Source organism: Rhincodon typus, chromosome 7 (assembly GCF_021869965.1).
Source record: "Rhincodon typus isolate 14 chromosome 7, sRhiTyp1.1, whole genome shotgun sequence".
NCBI classification, from domain to species: Eukaryota; Metazoa; Chordata; class Chondrichthyes; order Orectolobiformes; family Rhincodontidae; genus Rhincodon; species Rhincodon typus.
Window position 1 is genome coordinate 24,192,327 of NC_063338.1, and position 21,112 is coordinate 24,213,438.

The 21,112-nt window shown below is 43.2% G+C and overlaps 1 long non-coding RNA gene and 1 pseudogene across 1 annotated transcript; both read right to left on the reverse strand.

Annotated features, from left to right (window-relative positions):
* Nucleotides 1–21,112, reverse strand: part of LOC125483572 — an 82,674-nt pseudogene that overhangs the window by 15,919 nt on the left and 45,643 nt on the right.
* On the reverse strand, nucleotides 9,766–19,234 carry LOC125483573. The gene is made up of 3 exons (XR_007262522.1): nucleotides 19,108–19,234; nucleotides 11,430–11,508; nucleotides 9,766–10,347 (listed from the first exon to the last, which is right to left on the reverse strand). It is a non-coding gene; the product is annotated as an uncharacterized LOC125483573 (long non-coding RNA).

Sequence of the window (21,112 nt, forward strand, 5' to 3'; positions counted from 1 at the left end):
TCTTTAGTAATGGTAAGAGCCATTTCCCTCACATTTAATTTTACCCCCCACAAGTAACCAAAATTAAACAGATTTTTCTCACCTAAGTTCTATTTAGTGATCTAGCACACAAATCTCCCACTCTGTTTAAATCTGTCCAAATACGTTCATATCCATTCAGATCCCGTACATGAACTGGCCAGATCCCGGACTTGAGCCCCCAATCTGTTCGAGAGGGAAGAAAGACATCCCTCTGATATTTAAACCAAAACAGAAGCCCCAGTCCATTACGGAGGGAGTTGAGATTCCCCTCTAATGATTAAACCCGAGTCACCTAGAAAAGCTCGCCTCCCCATGTATGATATGTTAAAAAGAGAGATTAAATGAAATAAAATGCCCGATATCAACTTTATAAGCAGCAAATAATAATTTATTTATTTAACCCTAACAGTGAAAAAATAAAGAGGATTACTAACAAAATCAAACAATATCTCCTTCACCTCCCATCCCTCCCCCACCTCCCACCCACCTTCTTCCCCAACCCAGCATCGCCCCTGATATTAAGCCCAGAGAACGGGACACACGAAGGTGTCTCATATTGCCTCATAACTGCACCGATGTTTCTGTTTGAAGGGTAGGACAGAAGAGTGATTTACTCCAGAAGCTTGGATTCATTCCTACTCCCAGAGCCTGTGTGTCTCCCTCTCCCTGTGTCCAAGCTTCAGTCTCTCAGAAATCCCACAAGAAGAGCGAAGGATAGAGATAGAAATTGATTGAATCAAAGTTAAGATGGTTTGAAACAAAAATAAACAGAAACAAATGAGATCCCATTACTGACTGACTTCCAAAATCTCACCCAATTATCGGCACTTTCCCTTGATTTTAAACCCAGAGAATAGGAACAGATTTCAACTGGAATTAAAGGGCAAATGCTTTCTGACTGCCCCCAGGGTTTAGTTTCTGAGAGGCTGGGCAATGAGTTAATGGTGGGGAGTCAGTCTCTACAGCCTGTGTCTCTCCCTCCCTTAAAGGGAGGGGATGTATGGTGGTCTTCTTGAAGCAGGTGGAGACTTCCGCTTGTAGGAAGGAGAGGTTGAAGAAGTTGGTGAATACCTCGCACCAGTTGGTCTGCACAGGATCTGAGTGCTCGGCTGGGGACACAGTCAGAGCCCAGTGCTTTCCTTGGGTTGACTCCCAGAAAGACCAATCTGACGTCTGTGGTGTGACAGCGGGCACAGGCACATCCAGGGCTGTCGGTGCGGGCATCAGCCCCCAGTTAGTGACAGTCACACAGTCATTCATTATAGACATCGCTCCCCATCCCCACCTCCATCAGTCATCATCAACACATGGAAATACTGGTTGGTGTGAGCACCACACAGTTTGTGTCGAGACAGTGAGGCATCAATAGACCAGGACCATGCGCCATCAAATTCTGCATCACCATAATGGGGTAAATTCACAACAAATCAGGCACAGGATGTGGTCCTACTGAGTGCTGCTGGGGCAGAGAGTGAATATTTTACAGATGTGATTCCAGTCAAGCCACTGCTTTAACCTGAATGGCATCAAGCGCCTTGAGTGTTGTGCCTTATGGATAGTGGACAGTCCTTTGGGACTTACGAGCTGTCATATACATGAACAATTTGAAAGAAGGACCTGAGGGCATTTTTGCTAAGTTTGCAGATGATACAATAATAGTTGGGCGGACAGGAGATGCTGAGGAAGTGGGGAGGCTGCAGAAAGACTTGGACAGGATCGGACAGTGGCCAAAAAATGGCAGATGGAGCACCACGTGGGAACATGTGAGATTATGCACTTTGGTTGGCAGAATAGAGCATACACTACATTCTGAAAGGCTTCATGAAATCAAAGGGATTTCGGAGTCCTCGTTCTCTCTTAAGGTTAAGGTGCAGGTTCAGTTGGAAAGGTAGTTAGAAAGTCAAATGCAATGTTACCATTAATTTCAAGAAGGTTAGAATGCAAGAACAGAGATGTACTGCTGAAGCTGTATAAAGGTTCTGGTCAGACTGCATTTGGAATATTGTGAGCTGTTTTGGGCACTGCATCCAGGGAAGGATGTGCTGATATTGGATGAGGTCCAGAATGAGCCTGGGGATTACAGCTTGTCATATGAGGAGCATTTGAGGACTCTGTGTCTGTACTCAATGGAGTTTAGAAAGATAAGGGGAGGGGTCTGATTGAAACTGACAGAATACAATGGATACAGTGAACATGTAGAAGATGTTTCCACTCGTCAGAGAGAATATGATGCAAGGGCACGGCCTCAGATTGAAGGGATGACCCTTTCGAACTGAGATGAAGAGGAATTTCTTCAGCTAGACGGTGGTGAATCTGTGGAACATTTTGCCACAAAAGGTTGTGCAGGCAACATTATTTAAGACAGAGATAAATGGGTTCTTCATTAGCGAGCAGATCATGCGTTATAGAAGAAAGCAAGAGAATGGGGATTAGAAACATATCAGCAATGACCAAATGTTGGAGCGGATTCGATGGGCCAAATGTCTGAAATATATTGCTTTCTCCCATGTCATAATGGTCCTTTCGTCTATTATTCACTGCAGAATTGATAGCCTCTGACCTGCTCTTGTACCATGTATTTTTATTTCAATTCGACTTCACGTTCAGGTCAATGGTAAGCCCTATGATACCGATAGTGGCAGGATTCAGTATCAGCCAGCAGTCCAATAATGTGTTGAATGCATGGTGCCGTCAGTGAGTCTCATCTGCCGGGAGCACATTGTCTGTACGATGATTGTCATTTTCAGCCTGTTATTTTAAAAGGATCAATCTTGTGATGCCAGTGTCGTTGAATTCAACACCGTAGGTGAAGTTTATCACAGTCCTCAGCAAGAATAAATTGTGGAATATTGAAAACCTTTCTAATTATAGGAAAGTCTAAACTGAAGATGCTGAGTCTTTTCTTACATAATGTTCGGAATCAGAAACACTGCTTTCCTGTTTATGTTCAAGTTAGACAACTTGTCACATCAAGATGTTGAACTTGGAATTACTTGCAATGATAAGTTCTATTCTGTTCTCATTTCTTGTGCTGCTGTGTTCTTGTTTTATTATTTATATTATTCTGCAATCTCATTCTTCATTAATTCCTGATTGAAATATTCTCTGGTGAACATCCTCCCCCCTCAAATTTCATTCAATCGATTTTAACAGGCATTTTGAGGCAGCTGCACATCAGAAGAACAGGAAGGGATAAAGGATGATTGTGCACTGTGGCCGTCATTGGACCAGCTTTTCTCTCCAGCCATCTAAAGTTTTTTATTGTGTGTCAGAAAACCTCAGAATTATTACAGCACAGTTGGATGCCAATCAGCCCATAGTGGTCCATGAGCTATCCAACTGCATAATTTGGAGACAGAGAGAATATGTGGAGATGGACTGAGAGAAAAAGAGAGAGAGAGAGATAAACAGAGAGAAAGGAAGTGAAGGGAGATAAACTGAGAGAGGAGAGAAAGGGGAGCGACAGACCAAGTGAGAGAAAAAGGCATGCTAGAAGAGGTGGAAGTTAAATAAATCAGAAGACAGAATGAGGGGAGATAGACAGAGACAGACAAAAGATGGAAATTTTATTTAGAAATTCCCATGGTCTGCAAACACTTTGTCTGATGCCGTACCCTGTGAGCACTATGCTGATATTGGCTGTCATCCCAGATCATTGATCTCCAATAATGCCACAGAGCTGATTTGCTAACCACTAAACAGAATCCAACCAACCAAATAGAATTGCTCCAGGGAGAAGGCTGATTTATTCAAATAGACTGGGCCAACAGCTGCAAGAACTGATATCATACACACTGTGTGAGAGATTGGGACAGAGAATCTCAGTGAGGAGGATCACTGACAAAGGGGAAATCAGTATCAGATTGATAAATTTTGCACATCACTTCCACGATTTTGTAATCCACATTTCAATTCATTTAGCTCAATATCATGAGTGCATTATAATAATCTTATCTCTTTGTACCTTCCATATTTTGGTACGTACGGAAAGTCATTTTGTCCTGTATTTTGTTTTGAATAAATACATTTCATTAATATTGTTTCTCCTCATTTCTCATTGTAGATGTATCGTTGAGTCTGCTCTTCATATGAGTTATAAAGAGTAATATTCCAAGACTGATGACTGGGGAATATCATTGTCCCTCCTTCTAGTCTCAACAGCTGTGTCCTCCAATTCTGTGTTTTCTGTATATTCTCCAATTTCACAATCATTGTGGGTCAACCAACAGCAGGAGGAACGCAGCGGTTCAAGAAGGCAGCTCATCACCACCTTCTTAAGGGCCACTAGGAAAGGGCAAGAAATGCTGGCCAGCCAGCGACGCCCACATCCTACAAATGAATACAAAGAAATCACACGTTACTTGATGTCCAATAAATGATGCTTCATCACAGTCCATTGACATCAATAACATCAACAGCACAACCCTCATCTGCCCTCTCTGATCTTGGAATAACAATCTGAACTGTGTTTATCAGGTACAATTCTCTGTTAACATATCCATACCATTTATCTGTTGTTTTAGGCACATTTTCCCCTCAGATTATGGACTATCAATGTTCTTTCAATATGCTGCTGATATTGTCATGACTGATCAATAGTTACAGGATGTTTATGAACAGATAAGCATGTTTATGCTCTGACAATCCTTTGGTATTACTCCCATATCCAAAGCAGGTTGAATGATTGCACACAATTGGTTGACCATCTCTAACATTCCTTCCCTCGGTCATCCTCACATGTCCCATCCAAAATGTGCAAAAGTTAAACGTTATTTTGAATTTGAATAAACCATTATTGAATCGAAAGGGGTTAATTGGAGCTGTTTGTTCAGTGTTTGTGATTAATGTCAGTCTCTGTGGATCCTAAATGTGTCACTGGAGGGTTTGCCTCTTCTATGAATAAGGGACTCCCTTCAAAGTGTTATCCCATAGTATGAGCGGGAGCATCACCTACAGCACTAACAGGGATCAGCAGCTGCAGACGGAGGGGAAGGAGAGATCAGAATCTGAGAACAATAGACTGGAATGTTCCAACAATGGACAGGAGTTTATCGTTGGGTCTTTACTGGCTTTCTCAGCCTTGGATATCATTAGCATTGCGGATTTATGATGTACTGATGGTTATTCAAGGTGGTTACTATCCCATCCTTGCGATATTTGGTGTTCCTGGTAAGTCTCTCTGTCTATTAAACCGGGTTGAACTGACTTGCGGTTCATGGTATGCAAATTTTGGAAAGGTGGAAGTCAATGTTTTCAGTTCCAATCCAAAATTATGTTTCTTACACATTATAACTAGCAGATTACTATGTCAAGGTTACTCACCAATATGGGAGGAGGAACCAGACTGTTCTCAAACTCCATGATTTATTTTTCAGCACAGATTCACATCTCCATATCCTCCCCACTCACCAATCTTTGCCATTACCACCATCATGATATCCCAGTCTCCTCCTCAGCTTCACTGCAACTTCTGAATAAATCATCATTTGTGCCTTTGTTAAATCCGAATACAACTTTCAAGTCCCTTCTAACTTCGCTTCTGTTACAAAATAATTAGACCTGAGATGTTTAACTTGTTCTCTCCACAGAATCTGTCAAACAGGAAGAGAGTGCATTGCGCTCAAGTCATTGACTCATAATCTAGGGGCACAGAATAATAATCTGTTGATATCTGATGAAGGAAATTGGTGACATTTAAATGAAACCGTCATCTTTGTTATTAAAAAGAAAGCCCATCTGCTTGCCTCATGTCCTTTAGAGAAGGCAATGTGTCATCCTTCCCTGGTCAGGTCTCCGTCTGACTGCAAACCCACAGCAATGTGTTTTACTCTTTATTGTTCTATGGAACAGCTGAACAAGCCACTCAGTTCAAAATAGGCATAACATGCTGGCCTGACCTGGGCTGCACACATCCCATGAAAGACGAATAAAAGTAAAGATAGTTCCCTTCCTCTGTCTGTTTCCCTATTCCTACAACTCATTTCCATTCAGGTATGTGGCAATTCCCTATTTCAAGTGCATTCTCTCTCATTGAGTCTTTCCATGAGAGTGATGTTCATCTCCGTAGGCACCTCTGTTGCTGGCTTTATTGGAGCTGATATATAGATGCAAGGAACTTTTCAATTCTATGTCAGTCGCAGTACATCGAGAAGGAATGGATTTTCCACCACAGGAAATAAACAGATGGTTCAGTTTTAGCAAAGATCGATAGCTCGGGTTGTGGTTGAGGTTGTTGACTTGCTCGCCAAAGTGGTTTTTTTTTGTTCAGACTTTTCGTCACCATGCTCGGTAACATCATCAGTGGAGCCTACTATGAAACGGTGTTATTCGACTCCGCTTGGAATTTATACTGTCTGGTCCATTATGTTAAGAGCTGTCATTTCTGGTTTTAATCTGTATGGGTTTATCTTTGGGGTCCAACTCTATGTGTTTGTTGATTGAAGTTTGGGTGGAAAACCATACCTCTACGAATTCCCATGTGTGTCTATATTTGGCATGGGCTACTATGGTTACTTTGTCCCACTTAAACTGATGGCCTTCATTGTCTGAATGTACAGATATTAAGGAGAGTTCATCGTGCCGTTTTGCTGCTAGCTCGATGTTCATATATTCTGATGGCTAATTTCCTTCCTGTCTGTCCGATGTAATGTTTGTGGCAGTCATTGGATGTTATTTTATAAACCACGTTCGTTCTGCACGTTGTGGGAATGGGGTCTTTCATCCTTGTAAGAGTTTGCCATAGAGTGACTTTGGGTTTGTGGGCCACCATGATTCCCAGTGGTCTTCGGAGTCTTGTTGTTAGTTACAAAATGTTCTTGATATAGGGCAGTGTGGCCAGTCGGTTAGGTCATACTGTGTCCTCCTGTTGCTGTCGGTTTAGTAGATGACTAAGTAAGGAAAAAGAACCATTGTGATCAACTCTGGGAGTGTTATTGAGCAGTATTTTGGGAATTTTGGACAGATTTTCTCTCTTTTATAAGGAACGATAGCCTTGCCAAAGAGAGAGTGCAAAGGAGCTTCACTGGACTAATCCCTGGGATGATCGTACCATGAGGAGTGAGTGAAGATTAATCTGTAGCACTGTGAGAAAATAAGAGGTGATTGCATTGAAACTTGAGGGTTGTGGACTATCATTATGTTCTAAACAGACACCGATAACGTGATAAATTCCATGGCTTACTTTTTTGTTTACTCAGGATGCATGATTCTGGATAGTTTAATTGCCTCTGAGGATGATTCTCCCATCCCACCCCCACTCCCCAAGCCGATTGAGAGAGAGAGAGAGAGAGAGTGAGGTCAAGGCTTTCAATAAAGTCTCGCCACATTAATGTGCAGTTGGTGTATAATCCTGCCGTGAATGCCATGTTACCCACAATCCCGGCAACAGCCACAATACTTTCATTCTAAAACAGTTAACTATTCCCACCAGCTTCTGACCTCCATGGAGAACAAGGCTCTGTCTTCTTGGAGATGTAAGATGCCTCCTTGAGACTTGGCAAAAAACATTTGACGTCCCTCCTCACTGCCAGTAAACCACATTAAAGTTGCACATGTTCCACAGGCAATGGAACCATGACTGACATCATGGAGCAGTCTATCTGTGCAGTCTCTGCTTCATTGGTGCATCAATGACATCCTCGTTTTCCTGTATGAGTGTCTCGAGGACCTGAATGACCTCTGCCTAGTACCATGCAACAAGTTCCAGGGCCTGATTGGGCTCTGCCCATTCCTGTTTAACAGCTCGATGTGCTGGCCAGACTCCTTCTCTTCCTGTGTAACACTTGTGTTCACCTCTTTTGTTCATGTTAACAGGGCATGGTGTGTGTGTAGGGAGTGTATTCTTCTCACAGAGTGTGGTGAATGTCAAGAGTTATCTAGTGTAGAGAGTTAGGGGAGCGAGATCAGTGAAAGTATTTAAAGAGGAGGTAGATTGATTTTTGATCTGTCACAGAGTTGGGGCATGTGAACAATTTGGCATTAAGGGGGAGTTGATGCCAACAGTAGATTGCCATGATATTATCAAGTGGCAAGGCACGCTTGACTATCCGAATTACTTCCTGCCTTTTCTAATGTTCACATATTCTGTAAATGGAATGTTAATGGTTGTGATTTTCCTGGAGGTTCTATTATTGAGCATTGTAGACAGAGAGAGCAAAGTATTTTGTGAGCCATCTCTGGTTGAGGTCTGGGCCGACATTCACAACGAATCTGGATCTGCCACATGACCAACAAATGATGCACAAGTTGCAGAGAGGGGCAACTCTTTAAAGAGACCAGAGGCCTCTTTCGTTCCCAGCCTGGATTTCTCAATAATACTTTCCAACCCACACCAAACCATGTGTGACACTTGTGAGGAACTGTGGGCCAGGTATTTGGAGCAAGTGGCTTCCATCTGCTCCTGTGCCGGAGGTTTGAGGGGCTGAATGGAACATTGAAACATAGGACCAAGGGGCAAGAGTGGGTGATTGGACACTCTGTCACTGCGTCACCAGGCACTAAGATCGTGGCTGATCTGATTGTGGTCTCAGCAGCACTTTTCTGTCTGTACACCATTTTCTTTCATTCACTTGTCTGCTAAAGTTTAAAAAACTCACCTTTGAATAAATGCAAGCACCCAGGTACCACAAACATCTGGGGAAGAGTACTCCCATTGAGCAGACCTTTGAGAATTTCTCATTCGTGTTTCTAACAATGTTGGAAGGTCACTGATTCCTTTTACTGTTCCACTCCTCCACTGGTTATAACAAAATTTAAATGTAACCTGTTGAGTGATATGGCCAGTGATGTAGGTCTAAAACTGGGTCATTTTCCAGAAAAATGTGAGACACACAGACATACAGACTCTTACACATTTACACAATTCTTAAGACAAACAGAAAAATGAAAGCTTTCCAGAGTTTCATAACAGTTGAACTCATACCAAATGGAAAAATGATAGTGTCCCAAATGTTATTCCACCCCTGAAGTTATTGTGCTCACGCAGCTGCTGGTATGAGATTTCCTCCTGGACCAGTTGGATTTGGCTGAACTCCTTTTACTTCAGGCAGTGCAGAGATTCCAATGAATCCTCCTCAGGAATCCTCCAAGAGTGGTGCAGATGACTCAGCAATTTTCTACTCTCATACTTTGTTGTCTGGAGGAACAAAGTAAGACAGATGGAGCAATCACCTGCTGCTTCTCAGGCAGGTAACATTTTTCTTCCTCTCTGCTTTCAAACATACAATAATGTCAACTGAACACCAAAGTGGACCATGTGAGATCTCCTTGAACATTCTCTGGAATATATGATTAAGGACTATACGTAGGTGTATCATTCCTGTTGTCATACACAGTGTCTTTCATCGGCAAAAATGTCCCTTCCTTGTAATTTGATGATGTTTATATCCGTCTTTGTAATTTTTAAAAATAATTTTAAACATTATAATGTCTTTATGATATCTGTGTTAAAATCAACACATCTTAAGCTTAAAATTTATTCCCTACCTTTAGTCTTACACTTTTTCTCAAAATCGTGTGTCACTCAATAAGATTTCTCATCTAAGACCTCAACAGATAATCTTTCATAATAAAAGGCCTTCATTCCAGGGATGAGTAAAGGGAAAAATCTTTGAAAATCTTCTGAAACAATTATGTTTTTTTATTAGTTTAGGAGATCAGAACTGCATACAGTGTATCAATTCCCCATAAAGATGCAGTAAAACATTCCTACAATTGAAAAGATACCCTTTCCCAGAAACAGCATCATTCCGTTTATCTTCCAAATCACTTGCTGCATCTACGGATTTACGTACCAGGAACACAAAAACAGTCTGCATCACAGAGTTCTGACATTTTCTCTCCATTTAAATTGTTTACTGTTGTTTTATCCTTCCTGCCAAAATAGACAACTGACGTTATGTTATTTCTGCTGAAGGTTTGCTCACTAACCTCCCCAGTCTATATCACATTGCAAGCTCAATACCTCCATTTGACGACTTATTGAATGACCATCTCGGTGTAAGAGCCAATTGAGCTTTGATCTATTCAATCCCCTTCATCCAAGTCTGTGATACAGCTTACTGATTATTGATTACCCCTCGTTGATCTCTGCAGTACTCCACTATTTACAGCTTTGCAAACTGAAAATAAACATTTAACTCTACTCTCTGTTTCCTGTTAGCGACAGCTTCCCTGTTCCTGTGCAGCAGCTTAGGCTGTTTGAATGGCCTCTTCCTGTCCTGTGTCATATAGTCAATGTACTGAATTACATCGTTCTCTTTTTTTATTCATTAGTGGGAGGTGGGCGTCGCTGGCTGGGTCAGAATTTATTGTCCATCCCTAGTTGGCCTAAACACAAAATAGGGCAGAATTAGGCCATTTGACCAATCGGATCTGATATGCTGTTCAATAATGTCTTACATCATTCTCCTGTCTTCCCCTGTAACTCTTGATCCCCTAATTACTGGAAAACGTTTCTATTTCTGTCTTAAAGACACTAGTGTCTGTGTCTGTGTGTCTGTATGCGTGCATGTGTCTCTTTGTCCATGTGTTTATGTGTCTGTGTATTTGTGTCTTTGGCTGTCCATCTATGTATCAGCCTGTGTGTTTCTATGTGTGTTTATGTCTATTTGCATGTGATTGTATATGTCTCTGTGTGCCTCTATGTGTGTGTGTGTGTGTGTGTGTGTCTATCTCCGTGTATGTATTGTGTGTGTTAGTATATTGGGGTGTTTACCAATGTTTCTGTGTCTGCACCTCTGTGCAATGAGGTATCTGTTTTGGGAGTGAGACAACTGATGTTGGAAATGACAGTGGGTTTAATGTGAGAATTGCCCTTCACTGAACAAAGCTACTTACTCAGCTGGTGGAGTGTCGATGTTTCAGAATCTCCATACGAGTCGCTCCGGTCATCTCCAGCTCGTGCCAGGGTCTGCTCAACAATGGGGGTGGGGGGCGGGTCGGGGAGGATGAAGGAACGGATGTTGGGCACTGTACCATACGGCTTGGCTCTTTCTGTCCTATTACAGGCTGTTTCTCCTCGCATGAGGGAAGGGATGGCAGTGATTGAGGGTGAAAGAATGGTCCTGTTGTAAGAGCTGGTATAGGTTGGGCAAAATGATGAGGTGTCCAGAGTGAGTCAGTCCACGGTGTTGACTCCATGCAGTGTTATTTTTTGCAGGGATATTGCCGAGGTGACAGAGAGTGTGAGGCAAAGAAGGTATTGCATTCAGTAGTGGGAGTGGCAAGAGTTTGAGCCTTACTTGGTGATAGAGTGTGAACCTTGTTTGGAGTTAGGTGCTATAACAGATATAGAATGAGTGTGAAGGAGCAGAAAGAATACAGTAGCACTTATACTGGCAGCAATGGAATGGTTACTGATACTAGTCCTATATTTCTGGATGTTCCTTCAGCGTCAAGGTGAGCCTCACCGAATGTCTTGTCCAAGTCCATCACGAATAACGCCACAGGCCATGTCGCTCAGTTTCCACTGAATCAGTTTGGGTGGAGCTTACAAATAGCAAGAAGAAGCAAATATTAGCATGTTATATATCTAAATCAAAACTGTAGCACAAATTCTGTGCATCTTATGCTTTGAAAATTAGATATGCAAGTATTGTGGAATCTGCAGTAATAATGGATGACCTCAAGTTGCATCTAAACTACGTTAACTAAGTGACTGCTAACGCTATGAAAAATAAAATCCATGCGTGTATATGAGGTAGGTTGAAGACTTTGTTGCAAACCAAACCAGAGACCAGATAATTTTGACTTTGGTGTTGTGTGGTCAGAAGAGCTAATTAATAACTTTGCTCCGAAGCAGCTTTTGAGAAATAGTGACAGCAATATATTGCATATTACATGGCGTCTGCAAAAATGTCAAATTTTCAAATGTTACTGTCAAACATCATGGAATCCATGAGGCAAGATTGTCAAGTTAGCTGTAATGAACTGGGAAAGTACAATATAAAATTTGTGGCAGACAGGCAATGGTTGTTATTTCTAGAAATACTGCAAAGTCTGAAAAATACATATATTTCTCTCAGGTACAAACAGTCAAGAAAGGGAAGTTGACTCAAAGATGGTTAACATAAGAAATTAAAGATTGTATTAAATCAAAGGATGTGGTTTTAGAGGAATTCCAGATATTGTGGAAACCTGAGAATTCTGAGAAATTTATGACCCAGAAAAGGAGAACCACGAAACTGTTAAGGGAATCAAAAAGAGAACTTGAATACAAAAGAACAGGAAACACAAAGTCTGCCTAAATTTACAATCTATTCTTCAAAGAAAACAATATAAAAGCAAGGTTAAATGTGGAAGATTAGCAATGGGGACAGGAGAATTTATTGTGGAGAACAGGGAAATAGCGGATAAACTAACCAGTGACTTTGCACCTGTCTTCATCAAGGAAGATCCAGAAAATCTCCCAGAAACACGAAGTGCTATTATGGCACTTTTGGAACTAATGACGTAAAGTCAATTCATATCAATGACAAGGTAGTATTTGGAAATGCACCTGGATTGAGCATTGCTAAATATGATGGACGAGATATACTTCATGTCAAAATATCAGGAAAAGAAAGCAGCAATAGATTGATTAATTGCACTGTTGATGACTGTGTTTTATTTTCCTGTACATTCTACAAAGGGTGGAAGCCATTGCAGATAACTGGAAGGTAGTAAACGTTATCCAACCATTTACAAAGGGAAGAAGGGGTAGTCTGGAGAACTGCAGTCCAATTATCTTGATATCAGTAAGGAAACTGTTGGAATCTATGATGCAAGATGTGATATTGGTTCTTTAGAAATTAAAAGCAACATTGGAGAGAATCAGTATGCATTTCTGAAAGAGATCCAAAAGACCCTCCCCCTCACCACTCCCCACCGCCAACCAACCACATCAAAATATCTTGCGTGTACTGAGAGTAATAAGGCAACTTGGAACATCAGGGAGTAGACCACCAGGATGACAGAGCAACACTTCCAATGTCTGAAAGTTTCAGAGTGAACCCTCCAGAGCACACTCTCTCACTAAGTCCCATAATCTCCCTCCATTTATGTGATATATAGCCTTTTGTTCTGACTGAAAATCTCACAGGTTCACAGTTACCAACATTGTATTTCATTTGCCACATTGTCTGTTGCTTATCCATTTACATTCTCTCCACCTCCTCCTGATAGCTTAATTTCCTGCTTATCTTAGCATCATTGATAGATTTAGTTAGAATACATTTTGTTGCATTTATCTGAACCATTGTTATAGGACATTGCCCGAATATAATTGTTCACTTCCCGGCTCGTGCTCTCAGCACTCCTGCCGCTCGAATCAAGTAGGCCGCTGACTCACGAGGTAAGTTTTTAAAAGCAGAAGATTGCCTTCCAGGCTGCCCCCTGTCTCGTGCTCTCACCACTCCCTCTAAAATCGTAAATCTAGATTTTAAATTGTTGATGACCTCACACTGGTCCCTGAGCTATTCCACTAGGTACAGCTTCCAACCTAAAAATAAGTAGTTATTTCTACTCTGTGTTTAATTTTAGCGAACCAGGGCTCCCTGTTCCTGTGTAACAGCCTAGAAAGGTTGCATGGCCTCCTCCTGTGGTGTGTAGCTGGTTGTCAAGGGGTTTCTGAGCTCAGCAATACACTATTAGGGTCATTTGTTGCCAGATAATCAGGTAGCAGTTGTACTGTCAATGATACTGATTCTTGAGAGATTGAAAGACAAGCACAGAATATGGACTAACACTTGAGTAGAATGCTGCATGGTCAAAAATGCTGTCTTTCAGAAGCAGCAACAAATCTTGTCTGCCCTCTCAATGCGGTGCTCAATTTTCCCCGGACACGTATTGAGGAGGAGGGGAAGTTTCCTATTGGCCTGGTTAACATTTGTCCCTTTATCAACACCACAAATACAGATAATCTTAATGATTAATTTCATTTTTGGCTGTGGGTGCTGTGTGGAAAAATTCCTGCAGTCGTTGCACAATAAAATAAATAATTGTCATTGAGGGGTGACCTTGTAGAGGTTTATAAAATTATGGCAAATCAGGGTAAAATGTCAAGGTCTTATTCCCGGGGTGGGGAGTCCAAAACGAGAGGGCACAGGTTAAGATGGGAGGGAAAAGATTTTAAAGTGACCTAAAGGGCAACATTTTCATGCAGAGGGTGGTGCGTGTGTGCAATGAGCTGCCAGAGGAAGTGGTGGAGGCTGATACAGTTACAACATTTAAAAGGCATCTGGATGGGTACATGAATAGGGAGGGTTGAGAGGGGTATGGACCAAGTGCTGGGAAATGGGGCTAGATTTATTCAGGATATCTGAATAGCATGGATGAGTTGGACCAAATGGTCTGTTTCCATCCTGTATATCTCTATGATTCTATGACTGAATATTTCATTCGATTCCTATGTAACTCCTTCGAGAGGCAGAATGGTCTCCTTCTATCTGTCGTGATCCTGATTGGCTGAATGGGTCTTCCTTTCCCTCTGTAACATCCTCGAGGGGTGGAGTGTGATAACAACACATCAGAAAGGACCTGCAGTTGGCCATTTGGACCCCGAGCATGTTGCTCAATTTAGAAAGATCATGGCTGATCTGTTTATGGCTGAACACCCCATTCCTGTTTATTCCCAATAAATATTGACTCTGCTGATCATCAAAGGTCAGTTGAGGTCAGCATTAAAAATCTTTAATAACCGAGTCTTCCATGTTCCCTGGGGATGACAACACTACAGTCAGCACAATATTATAGAGAAAGCAAAATCCTTATCTCAATCTTAATTAGGAGACTCCTTAAAGTGTGTTAACCTCACAGCAAGTCACCTCCTCTTTAAAGTGCACAACAAATAGGAGCAGATGTGACCATTCAGCCCCACAAACCTATCCCACATTCCCATTGACTCTGTTCAGTAAAGTATTTATCAATCTCAGCCTCCACTGCTCTCATGGGAAAATATTCCTGATACCTTAAGACTATACAGCATAAGAAATTGGAGCAGCTCGATCATGCCTGACATGTTTCTCAACACAATTCTACTGTCTTCTCAATGATCCCTTGATCCCCTTATTAATCAAAACTTATCACAACTGTGTCTGTGTCCCTATATGCCGGTGTGTGTGTTTCTGTGTATTTCTGCTTAATGTAGGAGACAGAGTGATCATGTATGGTCGTTTCTCAGACTGGAAGCTTATGACCAGCGGTGATCCACAGAGATCGGTGCTGAATGTACATTTGTTTGTCATATATGAAAATGATTTAGGTGTGAATTGTAGAAGGCACAACCAGCAAGTTTGCGGATGACACCAAGATTGGTTTTACATTGGACAGAGAAGAAGGTTATCTAAGATTACAAAGAGATCTGGATCAATTGGATGAGTGAATCAAAAAGATGTACAGAATAGGAACAAGCCATTCAGTCCAACTTGTCCATGCCAACCAGATATCCAAAATTAATCTAGTCCCATTTGCCAGCATTTGGCCCACATCCCTGTAAACCCTTCCTGTTCATATACCCATCCCGATGCCTTTTAAATGTTGTTTTTACCAGCCTCCACAACTTCCTCTGGTACTTTGCTCCATGCATGCATTATCCTCTGCGTGAAAAGGTTGTCTCTTAGGTCCTTTTTAAGTTTATCCCCTCTCTCCTTAAACCTGCTCATTTTGGACTCCCCTACTCTGGGAAAAAGATCTTGACTATTCACCCTGGCCATGCCTTCATGATTTTACAAGTATCTATAAGGTGCAAATTTTACTCCAATCAACATGAATGGCTATGCTTTCTGTCATCCCAGGCCTAAATCCTGAAATTCAAAATTGATACCTCTTCCTCCTCGATCAAGTCACAATTCTAAAATAATTTTAATCAACTTGTTCAGATATATTATGAAACTCCTTTTTGGGATTTGAATCTAGACCTTTGGGCCCAAAAGTAGAGACAGTACCACCATACTGCGACAGCCCCTGAACCTGCAGCATTATTGTCCAGTGTGTTGCTCATTAACCTGTTCTGACATGCTGTGGCACACTTCTGAAACAGGCAGGACTTGAATCCAGAAAGTCTGTTCCAGAGCTGGAGACATTACCACAGGTTCAGGGGTGGGAATCAAATCCAGCTATCTGCCTCAGTGGCATGGACACTACCCAGTACATAAGACCAAACCATGAGCAGATTTTGGTCACATTTTAAGTGCCAGCTTTCAGCTAACTTTGGATTTCTTAAATTCTGGTTAATATTACTGATTTACCATGGGAGATCGTGGGAGCCCATTCATACCGACTCAATATAAACAGGAGATGGCATTAGGGCCACGGCTTCTAAGCTGTGCCAGGAGGAAATGGAACTGACAGTGGGTTTAAAGTGAGAATTACCCTTCACTAAACTTGCTCCTGACTCGGTTGGTGGGGCGGGGATGTTTCAGGATATCCACACGGGTTGTCCCGGTTCTCTCCGGCTCATACCAGGCTCCTCTCCTCCTGGTAGGGGCAAGGGAGGACAGAACTGATGTCGGACACTCCAACACCCAGCTTGGCACTTTCTGTCCTATTCCAGGCTGTTTCTCCTGGAATGAGAGAAAGGGAGGGAGGGAGTGAGGGTCAAAGTGGTTGGTCCTGCTGTTAGTGATGGTGTAGGCGGGGGTGGGGGGAAATGGTGAGGTGGCTTGAGTGAGACAGTCAACAGTGTTGAATCCATGCAGTGTTTACAGTGTAGGGGAGTAGCGGAGGCACAAGAGAAATGGAGACAGAAAGAGAGAGAGGGAGCAGAGAGAATACGGTGACACTTAACCTGGCAGAGCCGGGAAGGTTACTGACGCATGTCCTGTATTGCCGGACATTTCTTCAGACTGCAGATACTGCACTGAGCTGGATGGTGAGGTCAGACCATGCTTGATGGGTCTAGTGGTGTGGACTCCTCTGGGAAGAGAATGGTCCTTCTCTGTACTAGCCCATCCACCAGGATCTCCATGCCCCTTTCGACAAATCTTGGTGCAATTGCACCTTATGTGCCAGACTTGGGGTAAACCATGCAGGGCGGCTCTGAACTGAGAAAGTTCAACTGTGTGCCCATTGGCCTTTTAAAGATGGCACCTGCACCAGGGATCATGGAATACCTGGGCCATCCAGGTGATAGGAACTATTACCAGCCATGATGGGTGGGAGAATCAGGCTGGCACTGAATGAGAGGAATGGCATGTGCTGGGGTAGGTAGATAATGAGGGGAGTTTAATAAGATAGCATCAGAAAACTAGCTCAGCCTCCTGCAGACTATCTCTCCGTCACACTCAACTAAAACGTCACTGAGACAAATTATTGTTAGATTCAGCCCAATGAGCCAAAGACTGTGCTCACCACACTCTCAGTCACAAATGCAGAGCAAATGCTCATTCAAAACTCTCCATCATCTGAACTCACAGCAATATCCTATTCACGCATCATTCCTGAAAAACTGACCCATGCTGCAAGATGCTATCAAAATGTCTACATGTCAGCATTCTAAAACTTGTGAAAGCATCCTTCCATGACATTGTATCTCAATCTCGCCCTCTCTTTTTATATACCCAACACATCCCATTTGTTGGTAAATAAACTGATGCCCCACTATCTCTCTCTGGCAGTGATTTTCACACCCATGGCACCCCTTGTCATGGCACATTGGAGATATGGAGCTGTAAATGGATGGGACCCCCACATCCTGTCACTTCCAGCATGGGCTGCAAGTTTCCGCAGGCTGGGCAATGATTTAACACAGCGTTACTGAGCACTGCACTGGGGTGGTCTGTACAGATCTACACACTGGGAGGGTAACTGCTCCGGGTTTACAGATCAGTTCAGTGGTGTTCACTTCACAGACCCCCGTGTTGGAGAGGTACCTGGTCTGAGTTTATAGATCAATGCACTGGTGTGGTCTGCACAGTTCTCCACACTGGACAGGCATCTAGTCCGGGTTTATAGATCAAGGCATTAGTGTGGTCTGCACAGCTCCCCGTGCTGGACTGATATCTATTTGACTGGTGACGCCTGCACAGTGTCCCACTCTGGACAGATTGCCAGGTTGTATTGAGCAGTACACTAGCCTGGTCTGCACAGTGCTCCATGCTGAACAGATATTTCATCTGGGTTTGTGGTGACTGGGCTGGTTCTGTGAGGTGGATTGAGAATGTGAGATAACTGACCACTTCAGCTGATCTGGCAATGCCTTTAATTTGTGTTTGCCAATTGAGTTGACTTTGGGGGGAGATTTCCACTGCGAGGCTGAGTGGGTCTCACCAAAACTGATGGACAGAAGAGCCTTTGTGATGTGGATCTTTATGACTCCATCACATTCTATAACCGACATTCCTCGGAACATTATGTAACCGACATTCTCCGGAACATTATGTAACCGACATTCTCCGGAACATTCTGGAACCGACATTCTCCGGAACATTCTGGAACCGACATTCTCCGGAACATTCTGTAACTGACATTCCCCGGAACATTTTGGAAATGACATTATTTGTGAATGGTTGGGTGTCAGTTAATTGAATAAAAGATAAGATCCCAAGGGAAAAGATCCCGTTCCAGGGAGAAGGAGACACTGTTTCAAAATCCCCTCAGGCAGTTAAAGGGGTGAATACATTTTCCCTGTGTTCATGTTTCTTCACAACCGAAAATTGACCACAATTTAGACTAAAAGACAGAAATGTCTAAACTCTTTTTGTCTTCAAAGAACTGGGAGAGAATCCTTCAGGACGGCAACATCATCACCCTCCGTATTAGGAACTGTAAATAAGTGACCTGTGGCCGCTCTCGAGTGTGTGGGAATGTTCCAGAAACTATCTATTCTCATGGATGTGCGTTTGTGTCTTTAGGGAGGGAGAGTTTCTTGTGTTTTACTTTACGTTTTTTGTAAAAAAAAATTGAGACATTACTATTTGTTATTTCAGCTTCATTTTTTTTCAATAAATCAGTGATACATTTGAAAATGTCACTGGGTCCTCAATCAAACTGGTAACTTTGCCTCCAGGCTGATGTATAATTTGTTTGTTTTCCTTCCTCACAGTTAACGTAGTGACAATCTACATCCTGCTTTATAAAGATTGTGGATTGTCTCCATGTGTCAGACGTTACCTGGGGGCCATGGTCGTGGCGGATCTACTGGTCATTATCCTCGACTTGATATTGAGACACATTCCCATTGTTTATTGGGAACAGTTTTATTTCCTGTATTCCATTCCCATGTGTAATATCCACGCCGTCCTGCTTTATGCAGCCACTGACTGTTGTGTCTGGTTCACTGTCACTTTCACCTTTGATCGATTTGTGGCCATTTGTTGCCAGAAGCTGAAAAGTAAATATTGCAGTGAAAAAACGACGGCTGTGGCTCTGGGAACAGTGACTGTGCTGAGCTGTTTAAAGAACATTTTCTGGTATTTTATGCTCACAGCTCGCTATCGGCTTGAGAACATCCCCTGGTTTTGTGATGTAACAATGGATGTTTATTCCTCTCGTGTCTGGGTCACAATCGAGTTCCTCCACCACATTCTAACCCCGGCTCTCCCATTTCTCCTGATTCTGCTGCTCAATGTTTTCACCGTCAGACACATTTTAGTGACCAGCAGAGCCCGCAGGAGACTCCGGGCTCACACCAATGGGGACGGTCAGTGTGACACAGAAGTGAGAAATCGAAAAAAATCCATCATTTTACTGTTTGTGATCTCGGCCAATTTCATCCTGTTATGGTCAGCATTAATGGTGTATTCTATATGGGGCCGAATGTATGATTTTGGATATCGGTCTGTGTACCTAGATCACTTTGTGCAGGAATTGGGCTTCATGCTGCAGCTGCTCAGTTGCTGCACAAACACCGCGATTTATGCCGTGACCCAGACTAAGTTCAGGCAGCAGCTGAAGAATGTGCTGAAATATCCCTTTACCCAAATTCATCAATCAATCAAATTCACTCATTAATCAATCCATCCAGGATTTTCTCATTTCAGTTCAATGTTTCAGCAATGAAGCAGCCTGTCGCTATGGTAACAGACTGAGAGTCGTGCTGCTTTATCCAACCTTATCCCACAGGGAGTGACAGGGAAACATTTCAATGTTTCTCTCAACTCACAGGCCAAAGAGAAAAGGCACCATTCCACTGACTGCATCCATAACTTCAATATGTTATTAACGTTCATTAAAAAGTGCCAAGCAGCACAGCAAACTATATTGTTGTTTGTCTTTGTGTTGAAGAAGCTCAGCTGGAGAGAGACAGACTCAGCCCCAAGGGAATGGGAGGATTTTGGGACTGAGCTCAGGAGTTGGGTTTAAGTCACTCTGTCCTTGCGTTCACCTCTGGTATATCTCTGTCTCTTTCTCTCTCTCCTGTCCCTCCTCACTCGCTCTCTCCCTCTCTGACCCACATTTCTCCGTGCTCCCCATCCCTCTCTCTATTCCCTTCCTTCTCTCTTTCCACCCACCCTCTCCAAACCACTCCCTCCCTCTCTCCCTGAGTCCTGTCTCTCTCTCCCTCCTCCTCGAATGTCCGCACCCCCTTCTCTCACCATCTACCTGTGTGAACCCCATCTCCCACTCTTTATTTTTCCCTCTGACCCTACCTCTCCCTCATCCCCTATCACACTCTTTCCCTCTCTCCGTCCCCCTCCCCCTCTCTATCTCTCTCCCCATCCCGCTCTGTACCCTTTGTCTCTCTCCTCCCCCCTTGCTCTCACCTCTCAATCTGCTTCTGTTTCCTTGCCTCTACCTCCTTATCTCTGACCCGCTTTCTCCCTCTCTCTCTCTGCCCCCTCTTCCTTGTCCTCCTCTCTCCCTTCGAGTCCCTCACTTATCTCTGTAATCCTCTCGCTCCCTGTCCCCGTCCCCCTGTCCCCCTGCCCTGTATCTGGCTCCCTGGCCTCCGTCCCCCTATACCCCAGCCCTGCCCCTGTCGCTCTCTCTCTCTCCCTACCTCCCTCCCTGTCGCTCGCTCTCTCTCTTTCTCTCCCTCCCTTCCTCCCTGTCGCTCGCTCTCTCCATCCCTCCCTGTCGCTCGCTCCCTCCCTCCCTGTCGCTCGCTCCCTCCCTGTCACTCCTTCCCTTCCTCCCTGTCGCTTGCTCCCTCCCTCCCTCCCTGTTTTTCCCTCCC